The sequence below is a fragment of the Oncorhynchus mykiss genome, chromosome 6, assembly GCF_013265735.2.
Source record: "Oncorhynchus mykiss isolate Arlee chromosome 6, USDA_OmykA_1.1, whole genome shotgun sequence".
Taxonomy (NCBI): domain Eukaryota; kingdom Metazoa; phylum Chordata; class Actinopteri; order Salmoniformes; family Salmonidae; genus Oncorhynchus; species Oncorhynchus mykiss.
In genome coordinates this window covers 45,764,489-45,775,627 of record NC_048570.1, presented here as the reverse complement: position 1 = coordinate 45,775,627, position 11,139 = coordinate 45,764,489, and the positions used below count along the sequence as shown (strand labels likewise).

Below are 11,139 nucleotides of genomic sequence, written 5' to 3'. Positions count from 1 at the left end.
TTGAAGATACAGATGACATGAAGAAGGCTAGAGTTAGTCTTAGAGAGAAGACTAGAGCGAGGACAAGTAATGGTACCATGCCCCGCTGACAGCTGTCTGTAGGTATGTATAAGAGAAATGTCTACATGGTCTGCATCCACTAGTAGAGAATAGCATAAGGTGCACACTGTGCTATTTTATATGTATAGTGAAGACAGAGAATTGTTGAAGATGCACATGTGGTAATAAGGGAGATTACCGAGTATGTTTGGGAATAGTACTAAGTGGATGTGGCTGTGAAAGTTGTGTATTGAATTTGGAAAATAAGCTGATTGATTGATATTTGGGTGATAAGCTCCTTGGAATTTGGATAATAATATGATTGATTGAAATTTGAATGTTAAGAGATTGAAATGTGGATATTAAGCTGACTGTACAGAGTGAATGAGAGCTATCGGGGGACTAGCTCCAGTGTGAAAGAGGATTACTGAGTGCGTGAAAGAATGGATACCCCAACCAGTTCTGAGTGAGCTGAGTTTTTAGATCTGTAGGTAGTGAGCACTGACAGGAGAAGCCATTGAAAGATATTTGTACCTCTAAGGCTGCTGCGCTGTGATTGTTGCTGTAGTGTGGAGGTGAAAACCTAAAGATTTATACATTTATAAATGTATACAAATGCGTAATGGGTTACTAGAGATAAAGTAACAGAATATTTGTATAATGGGTTATTACGATGATGATCTGATGAAGTAAGAATAGACAAAATACATATATACAGCTTGCACACCCACATGCAGATGTTTGTAAGTGGTGTAAAAGCTATTCTGTTCAGAGTGGTCCCTTTATGGATCCTTTGATGAAGATGAGGTTAAAGCATTGAACGGGACTTGATTTACCACTAACCAATAAAACTATACATGCTTATGTGATTTCCTCCACCCTGGTAAGACATTTTTAAATAAGCCCGTACCCTGTTAAATAGAACCAATGATTTTCTGTCTTCACCTACTCAACTGTTTAAAGTGTTAGGTAGAGACTTATTATGGACGGAGCATGACATCTACTGGGGACTGATAAAGTGCCAACCCAGTTAATACATATTGATCCCTCCAAAGCATTACATAGGAATCTTAAAATAATAGACATTTAATAAATATTGAAGCAGAAAGTGAATATCCGACAGAGATTGGTAAAAAAATATATAAAGAGTAACTTTTTGAAGGTATACTAAAATGAAAACAATGCTTTCCAATATGGAGAAAGTTATCATGTTTATTTTCAACTTTGCAATAGGGGGAAAAGCAGAACATTGTTTGAGTGTGATCCGTGTGAATTAGGAGAAGTGATTGAGATTTTTTTTGTTCTACTGGAAAGAGGCGGTTTTAGTGGAAGTAAATAGATTATGGAGACTATTGAAAGTAACAAGTGAATGGTAATTGGCTTTCAGATAGCAATCCAATAAGGCAATAATCTTAGTAATTTGAAGGAGTAAGACAGACGAATTGAGCATTGGGACTGATATTAAATTAGATGCTGCTCACTCTCCAAGGCCTGGTCCACTGCTCTCGTGGTTAAGTCATCTGTTGTTTGGGTTAGAGATAACCTTTCTGTGGAACAATAGATAGCCGCCAGTACACACTGAACTCAAACAGGCTGTGACCGACGCAGTGGGGAAATTAGGGACAGTTTGTACAGAATTACATGTCAATGCAACTGGTCAAAATGATTACGATTACAAGAAAGTTGTTTACCTTAGAAGGTGCCCAATTCAGCTTTATGGGACACTCTATCATCTGATGTGTCTGAAGTATAAATGTGTCTGAAGTATAATTCTGTATACGCATGGGTTTATCGAGACTTCCTGCCCAAGATGCAGTAAACTCGATAAATGATTAAGACTTTTTAGGACGGAAAACTAAGTACATGTTTATTTTCTTTCTTGCTACCAAGTTTTTTTTTAATGTTTATCAATTATTCTGTATCTCTCCCTTTGAAAGGCTTCCTTAGGAGAGCAGTTAAAAGTGCCCGGATTTCAGCAGTTAAGGAAACTCCCAAATTAAGCTAGGCCTTGCTATGCTGTTTGTGTTTACCCTACGATTTTTGCTACACACACATCAGCACCCACAAACAACCCACCTATTAATTAATATTTGTTAGTGGTTAATATTCTGTTTGATTTAGAAGTGTGGGGTCTTTTATTTGGTTTTAGTGGGTTCTTCACAGGTTAGAAAGATGCTGTACACAAATTAAAGTTTCTATTGTCAGAGTTTCTGTTGCACACATGTACATTCTCTTGATTAGAAGAAATGTACTGAAAAACCCAATGTAAACTTGATAGACAAAATGTTTGAAATATCTTTAAATAATGTCTGGGGTTCAGGAAAACAAACACTCACTTAATAGGGCTGACTGACCTCTGGCTTCTGTTCTGACTTCCTGGTGAGGCCTGATCACCCTCACTAGAAAGACAGCAGACATTGTTTTGTTTTTTTATGGGCTATGCAAAAACAAGACATTAGGAAGAAGTTTATAATTTATTAATAGTCCTGTGTAATTCAGACCACAAGGAGAGAGAGAGAGAGAGAGAGAGCTAGCTGTCTCTAGTCTATTTGATCATTACCTTATGGGATACAATTATTTCCTTATGGAGTTATCAAGAGAGAATTACATTTTTTATTCTGATTAGTTTATTTTTTATTTAACAGGCAGTGTTGATGTTATTTTCGGGCGTATGAATCACAATGTGAGTCATGTGTCCAAAGGGGGAATTACTGGTCCCCTGGGGCCCTTTGGTAAATATGCAAATTGTTTTATTCACATGCCTGCCTGTAAAAGGAACGCTTTATCTGGACACGATTCGTCAGGACCTCCAACAGCCGAAGCTAAGTAGTAACATTAACATGATGCCTTCTAATTGCAGTCGCTGTACTCGCCTTACGGCGAGGATAGCTGTGCTACAAGCCCAGCTTCAGACGCAATCGCTAGGCAAGGGTAATTTCAGTGTAGGAAAGGATGAAACAGCGTCTGTGCCACCAGTAAGTACAGATAGTAGTATAAATCCCCTGGCACAGTCCCCGCAGCCGGACAACTTTCTCACGGTTTCTGGAAGGAAATGCTGTAGGAACGCTCAACCGGTGTCGCTCATTCAGCCGACAGAAACTTCCAAACGGTTTTCCCCATTAAGCAGCGGGTCGGAGTCAGAGGCCGAGTCTTCTCTGGTCTCTACTCCTCCCGTTACGGGGTCTGAGATGCCGAAGCTTCCCACCATTAGCTCTGACAAATTGAAAACTCTAGTCATTGGCGACTCCATTACCCGCAGTATTAGACTTAAAACGAATCATCCAGCGATCATACACTGTTTACCGGGGGGCAGGGCTACCGACGTTAAGGCTAATCTGAAGATGGTGCTGGCTAAAGCTAAAACTGGCGAGTGTAGAGAGTATAGAGATATTGTTATCCACGTCGGCACCAACGATGTTAGTAATTGTCTCTGGCCCCCTCCCAGTTAGGGGGAGTGATGAGCTCTACAGCAGAGTCTCACAACTCAATCGCTGGTTGAAAACTGTTTTCTGCCCCTCCCAAAAGATAGAATTTGTAGATAATTGGCCCTCTTTCTGGGACTCACCCACAAACAGGACCAAGCCTGACCTGTTGAGGAGTGACGGACTCCATCCTAGCTGGAGGGGTGCTCTCATTTTATCTACCAACATAGACAGGGCTCTAACTCCTCTAGCTCCACAATGAAATGGGGTGCAGGCCAGGCAGCAGGCTGTTAGCCAGCCTGCCAGCACAGTCAGTGTAGTCAGCTCAGCTATCACCATTGAGACCGTGTCTGTGCCTCGACCTAGGTTGGGCAAAACTAAACAAGGCGGTGTTCGCCTTAGCAATCTCACTAGGATAAAGACCACCTCCATTCCTGTCATTATTGAAAGAGATCATGATACCTCACATCTCAAAATAGGGCTACTTAATGTTAGATCCCTTACTTCAAAGGCAATTATAGTCAATGAACTAATCACTGATCATAATCTTGATGTGATTGGCCTGACTGAAACATGGCTTAAGCCTGATGAATTTACTGTGTTAAATGAGGCCTCACCTCCTGGCTACACTAGTGACCATATCCCCCGTGCATCCCACAAAGGCGGAGGTGTTGCTAACATTTACGATAGCAAATTTAAATTTACAAAAAAAAAATTACGTTTTCGTCTTTTGAGCTTCTAGTCATGAAATCTATGCAGCCTACTCAATCACTTTTTATAGCTACTGTTCACAGGCCTCCTGGGCCATATACAGCGTTCCTCACTGAGTTCCCTGAATTCCTATCGGACCTTGTAGTCATAGCAGATAATATTCTAATCTTTGGTGACTTTAATATTTACATGGAAAAGTCCACAGACCCACTCCAAAAGGCTTTCGGAGCCATCATCGACTCAGTGGGTTTTGTCCAACATGTCTCTGGACCCACTCACTGTCACAGTCATACGCTGGAGTTTTGTCCCATGGAATAAATGTTGTGGATCTTAATGTTTTTCCTCATAATCCTGGACTATCGGACCACCATTTTATTATGTTTGCAATTGCAACAAATAATCTGCTCAGACCCCAACCAAGGATCATCAAAAGTCGTGCTATAAATTCACAGACAACACAAAGAGTCCTTGATGTCCTTCCAGATTCCCTCTGTCTACCCAAGGACGCCAGAGGACAAAAATCAGTTAATCACCTAACTGAGGAACTCAATTTAATCTTGCGCAATACCCTAGATGCAGTTGCACCCCTAAAAACTAAAAACATTTCTCACAAGAAACTAGCTCCCTGGTACAGAAAATACCCGAGCCATGAAGCAAGCTTCCAGAAAATTGGAACGGAAATGGCGCCACACCAAACTGGAAGTCTTCCGACTAGCTTGGAAAGACAGTACTGTGCAGTACCGAAGAGCCCTTACTGCTGCATCCTACTTTTCTAACTTAATTGAGGAAAATAAGAACAATCCAAAATTCCTTTTTGATACTGTCGCATGCTAACTAAAAAGCAGCATTCCCCAAGAGAGGATGACTTTCACTTTAGCAGTGATAAATTCATGAACTTCTTTGAGGAAAAGATTATGATTATTAGAATGCAAATTACGGACTCCTCCTTAAATCTGCGTATTCCTTCAAAACTCAGTTGTCCTGAGTCTGCACAACTCTGCCAGGACCTAGGATCAAGAGAGACGCTCAAGTGTTTTAGTACTATATCTCTTGACACAATGATGAAAATAATCATGGCCTCTAAACCTTCAAGCTGCATACTGGACCCTATTCCAACTAAACTACTGAAAGAGCTGCTTCCTGTGCTTGGCCCTCCTATGTTGAACATAATAAACGTCTCTTTATCCACCGGATGTGTACCAAACTCACTAAAAGTGGCAGTAATAAAGCCTCTTGAAAAAGCCAAACCTTGACCCAGAAAATATAAAAAAACTATCGGCCTATATCGAATCTTCCATTCCTCTCAAAAATTTTAGAAAAGGCTGTTGCGCAACAACTCACTGCCTTCCTGAAGACAAACAATGTATACGAAATGCTTCAGTCTGGTTTTAGACCCCATCATAGCACTGAGACGGCACTTGTGAAGGTGGTAAATTACATTTTAATGGCATCGGACCGAGGCTCTGCATCTGTTGCCCTTGCTAGAAGCATGTGTTTCAGACATAAGGAAGTGGATGGCTGCAAACTTTCTACTTTTAAACTCGGACAAAACAGAGATGCTTGTTCTAGGTCCCAAGAAACAAAGAGATCTTCTGTTGAATCTGACAATTAATCTTAATGGTTGTACAGTCGTCTCAAATAAAACTGTGAAGGACCTCGGCGTTACTCTGGACCCTGATATCTCTTTTGAAGAACATATCAAGACCATTTCAAGGACAGCTTTTTTCCATCTACGTAACATTGCAAAAATCAGAAACTTTCTGTCCAAAAATGATGCAGAAAAATTAATCCATGCTTTTGTCACTTCTAGGTTAGACTACTGCAATGCTCTACTTTCCGGCTACCCGGATAAAGCACTAAATAAACTTCAGTTAGTGCTAAATACGGCTGCTAGAATCCTGACTAGAACCAAAAAAAATTATCATATTACTCCAGTGCTAGCCTCTCTACACTGGCTTCCTGTCAAAGCAAGGGCTGATTTCAAGGTTTTACTGCTAACCTACAAAGCATTACATGGGCTTGCTCCTACCTATCTCTCTGATTTGGTCCTGCCGTACATACCTACATGTACGCTACGGTCACAAGACGCAAGCCTCCTAATTGTCCCTAGAATTTCTAACAGCTGGAGGCAGGGCTTTCTCCTACAGAGCTCCATTTTTATGGAACGGTCTGCCTACCCATGTCAGAGACGCAAACTCGGTCTCAACCTTTAAGTCTATACTGAAGACTCATCTCTTCAGTGGGTCATATGATTGAGTGTAGTCTGGCCCAGGAGTGGGAAGGTGAACGGAAAGGCTCTGGAGCAACGAACCGCCCTTGCTGTCTCTGTCTGGCCGGTTCCCCTCTTTCCACTGGGATTCTCTGCCTCTAACCCTATTACAGGGGCTGAGTCACTGGCTTACTGGGGCTCTCTCATGCCGTCCCTGGAGGGGGTGCGTCACCTGAGTGGGTTGATTCACTGATGTGGTCATCCTGTCTGGGTTGGCGCCCCCCCCCCCCCCCCCCTTGGGTTGTGCCGTGGCGGAGGTCTTTGTGGGCTCTACTCAGCCTTGTCTCAGGATGGTAAGTTGGTGGTTGAAGATATCCCTCTAGTGGTGTGGGGGCTGTGCTTTGGCAAAGTGGGTGGGGTTATATCCTTCCTGTTTGGCCCTGTCCGGGGGTGTCCTCGGATGGGGCCACAGTGTCTCCTGACCCCTCTTGTCTCAGCCTCCAGTATTTATGCTGCAGTAGTTGGGGGGCTAGGGTCAGTTTGTTATATCTGGAGTACTTCTCCTGTCCTATTCGGTGTCCTGTGTGAATCTAAGTGTGCGTTCTCTAATTCTCTCCTTCTCTCTTTCTTTCTCTCTCTCGGAGGACCTGAGCCCTAGGACCATGCCCCAGGACTACCTGACATGATGACTCCTTGCTGTCCCCAGTCCACCTGGCCGTGCTGCTGCTCCAGTTTCAACTGTTCTGCCTTATTATTATTCGACCATGCTGGTCATTTATGAACATTTGAACATCTTGGCCATGTTCTGTTGTAATCTCCACCCGGCACAGACAGAAGAGGACTGGCCATCCCACATATGCTCTCTCTAATTCTCTCTTTCTTTCTCTCTCTCGGAGGACCTGAGCCCTAGGACCATGCCCCAGGAATACCTGACATGATGACTCCTTGCTGTCCCCAGTCCACCTGACCGTGCTGCTGCTCCAGTTTCAACTGTTCTGCCTTATTATTATTTGACCATGCTGGTCATTTATGAACATTTGAACATCTTGGCCATGTTCTGTTATAATCTCCACCCGGCACAGCCAGAAGAGGACTGGCCACCCCACATAGCCTGGTTCCTCTCTAGGTTTCTTCCTAGGTTTTGGCCTTTCTAGGGAGCTTTTCCTAGCCACCGTGCTTCTACACCTGCATTGCTTGCTGTTTGGGGTTTTAGGCTGGGTTTCTGTACAGCACTTTGAGATATCAGCTGATGTACAAAGGGCTATATAAATAAATTTGATTTGATTTGATTTTGATTTATTCTTGTTCTGAGAAATTAAGGCTATTCCATGCGAGAAATTGCCAAGAAACTGAAGATCTCGTACACCGCTGTGTACTAATCCCTTCACAGAACAGCGCAAATTGGCTCTAACCAGAATAGAAAGAGGAGTGGGAGGCCCCGGTGCACAACTGAGAGGACAAGTACATTAGAGTGTCTAGTTTGAGAAACTGATGCCTCACAAGTCCTGAACTGGCAGCTTCATTAAATAGCACACGCAAAACACCAGTCTCAACGTCAACAGTCAAGAGGTGACTCCGGGATACTGGCCTTCTAGGCAGAGTTCCTCTTTCCATTGTCTGTGTTCTTTTGCCCATCTTAATCTTTTCTTTTTATTGGCCAGTCTGAGATATGGCTTTTTCTTTGAAACTCTTTCTAGAATGCCAGTCACCTCTTCACTGTTGACGTTGAGACTGGTGTTTTGCGGGTACTATTTAATGAAGCTGCCAGTTAAGGACTTGTGAAGCGTCTGACCACAGACACATACTTATTTTCTTACTTTATTTTGGTCATATTTATTTTATTTCACCTTTATTTAACCAGGTAGGCCAGTTGAGAACAAGTTCTCATTTACAACTGCGACCTGGCCAAGATAAAGCAAAGCAGTGCGACAACAACAACGTAGAGTTAAACATGGGATAAACAAATGTACAGTCAATAACACAATAGAATAATCTATGTACAGTGTGTGCAAATGTAGTAAGATTAGGGAGGTAAGGCAATAAATAGGCCATAGTGGCGAAATATTTACAATTTAGCGTTAAAACTAAAATGTAGCTTTAAGCATATGAGATGAAGTGGTTGCTCTAGTGTCAATTGTTTTTTTTTTGCTAATCAAAGGACACTAGGATACCATCAGCACTGTTCAAGAAAATGGCTGAGAAAGCTCTCCCGGATACTTACCTGTGCTGTCATATCTGTTCAGAGACTTTCAGAGAACCTGTTTCTCTGGACTGCCACCACAGCTTCTGTTCCAGCTGCCTGGACAAATACTGGGATCAGACCAAAAACAAGAACTGTCTAGTCTGTAAGAGAAAATCTTCTAAGGATGCTGCAATTCATTTTTCATTAAAGGAGCTGGTTGACAAATATGCAGGGATATAGAAAGCAGGAGGGTCCAGGGAAGGGAGGAATGATAGTTATCCAAAGGATGACAGATAGATAATTTGTAGTAAACATACAGATGAACCAAAGTGGTTATGTAAGGTGAAGCAGAGAGCTGTGGGTCACAAATGTGAATCTCCTGATGACCATGGACACAAATTCACAAATTAACATCTGTTTTAGTCACTGCAGGACAAGTAGACCAAATGTGAAGACTTAGAGGAGACATGTAATGCTCCAGGAAGCAGCTGGGAGCGACAGAGAGGCAGATCAGGGGGGAGCTTGAGAAGCTTCACCAGTTCCTCAGAGAGGAAGAGGAGGCCAGACTGACTGCACGGAGGGAGGAAGAGAAGGAGAAGGGTAAGATGATCACCAGAGAGAAAGAACATTCAGGACCAGATCACCTCTCTTACAGAAATCATCCCTGCTGTGAAACAGAACCTGCGGAAACAGAATGTGTCATTTCTCAAGAGCTACAAACACACCCAGACAAGCTCCAGAGCCCAGTTCACACTGCCAGATCCACAGCTGGTCTCAGGAGCACTGGTAGATGTGGTAAAACACCTGGGAAATCTGCAGTTCATAGTCTGGAAGAAGATACAAAGGATTGTCAAGTACACTCCTGTGATTCTGGACTCCAATACTGCTGAATGTAGGCTCTCTCCGTCTGATGATCTGACCACTGTGAGACATTTAGAAAAAAGGCAGCAGCTCCCTGACAACCCAGAGAGGAACAAAATTTACGGCAATGTTCTGGGCTCTGAAGGGTTTAGGTCAAGAAAAGACAGCTGGGAGCTGGAGGTAGGGGACCACTCTCACTGGTATATAGGTGTGGCCAAGGAGTCAATCAACAGGAAGAAGGAAATATTTGCAACCACGGTGTATAGATACTAATCCATATATTTGAGGAGAGGTAAATATTGTGCAGGAGATAAGTCTCACACTAAAGAGGAGACTCCAGAGGACCAGTGTGCAGCTGGACTATGACAAGAGGGAGGTGTCTTTCTACGACCTGAAAGACATGACACACATCTACAAATACAAAGACACGTTTACTGAGAGAATGTACCCATACCTCTCTAATGGAAAGCTTGGTGATGCTGACCATCCTGATATACATATCTGCCAATCAGAGGTCTCTCTGACAGTGATGTAGTCCCGGTAAGTGGGGGGGGGGGTAACATTTCTTCTACAGATTATGTAATATCTGAGAGAGGAGGTGAAATAGTACTTTGTTTATACAAGTTCTCTCTCCACAGGTCTGATCTGTGAATAGTTTTTTTTCCCATTACCTTCATGTTGAAGACATTTTATTAAATGATGCTCTCAAACTATGATGCCCTCAAATCAATATGCCTTATCTGTAGCTTTGCTAATCACTCTGTATCAAATCTTATTTGAATAATATTTCAGACATTTTTTGACATTAATCATCTATGTACTTGTAACGGGAAAGATCGGACCAATGCGCAGCGTGGTAAGTGTTCGTTATTTATTAACCTGAACACTACAATACAAAGTAAACAAAAATAACAACCGAAACAGTTCCGACTGGTAACTAATACAAAGACAGAAAACAACTACCCACAAATCATAGTGGGAAAACAGGCTGCCTAAGTATGGTTCTCAATCAGACACAACGATAAACAGCTGCCTCTGATTGGGAACCATACCAGGCCAAACACAGAAATACAAAACCATAGAACAACACATAGAATGCCCACCCCAACTCACGCCCTGACCAAACTAAAATAGAGACATAAAAAAGGAGCTAAGGTCAGGACGTGACAGTACTATTTTAAAGTAAAAGTTGTTACACTTGTGACATTTAAAAAAAGTGTAAATATTAAATGGTAATATATTATTTACTAATCTCTGTACCAGATGTGAACTGTTCTGATTTGAATAAAACATATTTATTCTTGTCAATAAAAAGCCAGGAAGCATGTCTTTGATCAATAAATCTATTTTTATTTCAATTCAAATTTTATTGATAACACCTTACCATATTTCCTGAAGTTAGAGAAACACATGTAGAATCACACACACACACCAAAAAAAAACTTCTACAGTATATAGTGCCAAAAACTAGTTATTTGGCTTGTAACCATAGCAGATCCCTTTCTGGTGCTATATAGAACCTTTTTTTCAAGGTTCTATAAAGAAACATGTTCACAAGGTTCTAAATGTAAGCTTTATGGTTCTTTAAATAACCCTTTCCTAAAGTTGTATGAAGAACCATTAATAAAAGGGCATATACAGTATAGCACCAGAAAAGTGTTCTGCTGCAGTTACAACCCTTTTTGGGGCTATATAGAACCTTTTTATATATTCCT

General features: G+C 41.9%; 1 pseudogene; it reads left to right on the top strand.

Moving 5' to 3' along the window:
• Positions 1-699: 699 nt before the first annotated feature.
• Positions 700-9,959, top strand: LOC118965028 (annotated as a pseudogene).
• The last annotated feature ends 1,180 nt before the right edge of the window (positions 9,960-11,139 follow it).